At 50.9% G+C, this 3,398-nt stretch overlaps 1 non-coding gene across 1 annotated transcript; it reads right to left on the bottom strand.

Moving 5' to 3' along the window:
* Positions 1 to 3,112: 3,112 nt before the first annotated feature.
* On the bottom strand, positions 3,113 to 3,185 carry TRNAT-UGU. Its single transcript has one exon. It is a non-coding gene; the product is annotated as a tRNA-Thr (tRNA).
* Positions 3,186 to 3,398: the final 213 nt, after the last annotated feature.

The raw sequence follows: 3,398 nt of genomic DNA, 5'->3' as shown, positions 1-3,398 counted from the left end.
GGCAAGGGGCAGCCCCATCCACAGTGAAGTTATGGTGAGGGGCAGCAACATGGAAGGCCACCTGTGCCCCCCCCCCCAGTACCCATCATAGGGGAGGGGAGTGAGCTTTCTGGACCTGAGAGGGGCTCTAGGAGCATGTGCAGAGTGTGTGTGCCGTGGGGGGCAGGAGGGGTCCCTCCCCTGGAGCTTGCTGCTGCCAGTGGTGGTGATGGGGAGTCCTCTCTGGCCCTAGCCCTGGGGCAGCCTGTCTGCACCCCAAGTTCCTCATCCTCAGCCCTGCCTCACCCCAAAGCCTGCACCCCCAGCACCGAGCACGCTCCTGCACTGTGAACCCCTCATCCCCAGCCCCACCCCAGAACCCTCACCTGAGGGGAAAAACATGCAACTTAAATTTGGTGGTCAGTTTGGAGTATCATTGTATTTAGCACAATATTTGATTATTTTACACCCTTCAAAGTATGTAACTGGTCGTATACAGGTGTTTTCTCTGAATACTGTCTGTGTGCCTCAGTTTCCCCAATGCATTTCTTAAGGCTCTAGATGGTGGGATAAGGGGGTGTGATTGTTGTAAAGCCCTAGAGGGCCAGTGTGATGCCGTCTGCACAGAGAATGGCTGCAACCCTGCCTCCAGGCAACTGATGGCCTGGGCCACTCTCCTGCAAGGTGCCAACTGAAGGTGTTGGAGAACAAAGAGATCAGGTGGCCTCCTAATGCTTGGAAAAGAGACAAAGGCCAGAGGAGGGAGTGTCAGTGCCTGTGCAGACTTCCGGGAAGCGCATGGTGTGGAAGGGGATGCTGGGATGCTTTGGAACAACTCCATACAAAGCCAGTCAGGACTCTGGGGGAGCCTCCTCTCTGAGCATACTGTCTGCCTCACCCACAAATTAGGCACAGCCTGCCTTGCTTGATTGTAGCTGCTGTGACCAGTATTCTGACTCAGCCTTTCTTGGCAAGCACTCTGTCACATTCCATCTATATTTGTTTTACAAGTTAATTTTTGGTTTTTTGAGAAACTCCTTGGGATGCTCAAAAGTCCTTTCCCTACATATCATTGCCATCCCATCAGGGCGGCAAGTTGTATGGGCCCGGGGTCCCAGCTCCACCAATGTTCGGGGCCGGGTCTCTCCCCCAGGCCCGCCTGCCACCCCTGTGCACCTCCTGGCCTCTCCTGCTGCCAAAGGGTGATTTAAAAGGTCCTGGGGGCCCCCAGCCGCTGCCCCACCACCAGCCGCGCAGCGGTACTCCCCACGTTACAGCGTAGCAGTGGCAGCGCTGTGACATGGGCAGTGTAGTCATGCTTTATCGCCGGGGGAGAGCTCTCTCGGGGATAAAAAATAACCACCCCAAATGAGGGGTGGTAGTTTTATCGCCAGGAGCACAGCTCTGGTGATAAACCGCTGTCTGTATTGGCGCTTTTCAGCGCTAAAACTTTTGTCGCTCGGGGTGGAGGGGTGTTTTTTCACACCCCTGAATGACTAAAGTTTTAGCACTGAAAGACACAGCCTAAGGGATATGTACTGTAGCTCCACAGGGGGGGGGCAGGGTCACCAAGATGCTGCCAGAAGGGTGTGCGGGTTGTTTCAGGAGCTGGTGCTGCCTGAGGTAAGCGCCGACCCACTGCCCCCCTCCTGTACCCCAACCTCCTGCCCCATCCCAGAGCCTACACCCCACACCCAAGCTCCCTCCCAGAGCCTGACCCCTCCCCCTGCACCCCAACTCCCTCCCAGACCCTGCACCCCAACCCTCTGCCCCAGCCCAGAGCCTGCACCCCCATACCCAAACTCTGTCCCAGAGCCCACACTCCCTCCTGCACCCAAACTCCCTCCCAGAGCACAAACACCTTCTCACACTCAAACTCCCTCCCAGAGCCCACACCCCCTCCTGCCCCAGCGCAGAGCCCAAACTCACAAACTCCATCCCAGAGCCCAAACCCGCCCCCCTTCCAGGGGGCAGGACTTGGACCCATTCTGGGTACCACCAAAAATTATCCAGACCTGCCACCTCTGCATTCCATAGCTAGTGGACTTTTAATATCAAAAAGACACTGAGATAGGCAGGCTAATTGGCAGAAGAGCTGACCATCATTCACTCACCTGAAGTAAAACTTCAGCAAGTCAGAAAATGTTGTAGCCACAAAAGTAATATATACTATAAATAAATGAATGTGTACTTTTCTGAATATGGAAGTTTTGATTGGTGCAGAAATCAGAGATCTGCTCTTTAAGCCAGCTAGGATCAAACAAACCAGTTATAATTATTATTATTAGATTACACTTGTAAGTAGGTCACACTAAGCCTGTGGTCATGCCCTGGTCCTTCCCTGTGTCAAAAAGTGAATGAAAGAAAGAAGCTTCCATGTTTGCATTTTGGTCTCGTCACATTGTTAATGGTAGTTGTATTATTTTAAATGTTTTTCTTGTTGTATTTTTGACTTTTTGATTTCTTGAAAAATGGATAAAAAATTTGTAAAGTCAAAACAAAAGTGGATTTTTGTCTGAGGCTTTAGTTCTTTTCAAGCCAACCTATCTGGCCACGGAAAAGCAAAAATAGACAAGTAAATTCTCAGAAGTGGAGCTTCTAACAGAAATAAAATCTGTAGCTCTGGGTCAGTGCAAAGCTCCGAAGAAGCAGATAATTTTGTCCAGCTGGCACACACTCCTCCCTTCATGCCACTTATTCCCCACCTAGGGACAATTTTCTCCCTTAATCTTTTAATAACAATATTTCACAGCACCTCCCATCAGGGGAATTGCAAAGAGTGCTTTACAAACATTTACTGGCTGGTTCCCACAATGCACTCAAAATATGCTATTATCCCCCTCGGGTAAATAGAGGCAAAGAGAGCTAATTATATTAATGTTAAAGTAATAGTTGATATGTATTATTTAGATATTATTAATTTATATTAATTATTAATATAATTGAGTAGTCATTAATATCCTCAGACCATTATATTTCCCCAAATACTGCCCTTACATCTGTAACACGCACTGAGCTGTGTGAAATTTAGGATTGTCACTATATTTTAAAAGCCCTTCCATACCAAAACGAGATCGGTTGCATTTAATTCAAGGACAAACTTCCACGGAATTATACAGCCAAAAGCAAGCGGAGGCCCCAGCGAGGATCGAACTCGCGACCCCTGGTTTACAAGACCAGTGCTCTAACCACTGAGCTATGGAGCCACCATTTAGCTAGTTGCCCGAGTCGCACTAAGATGCCAGGCGACCTTGCGGTAACAGCGGCCGAAACAAAGCCCCCAGGTCCCCTCCTCCGCCCGCCACCCCCTCGGCCCCTCTCTCAGCCCCCGCGCCGGGCTCGCTGGGAGCCTGCCTGGCAGGGGCGAGCTCGCCGTGCGCCTGCGAGCCGCAGCTGTCCCCGCCGGCGCCGCTTCATTT

This window comes from Mauremys reevesii, linkage group 4 (genome assembly GCF_016161935.1).
Source record: "Mauremys reevesii isolate NIE-2019 linkage group 4, ASM1616193v1, whole genome shotgun sequence".
In the NCBI taxonomy this organism is placed as follows: domain Eukaryota; kingdom Metazoa; phylum Chordata; order Testudines; family Geoemydidae; genus Mauremys; species Mauremys reevesii.
Note: the sequence above shows the minus strand (reverse complement) of the source record. Positions and strands in the feature narration are given on the sequence as shown.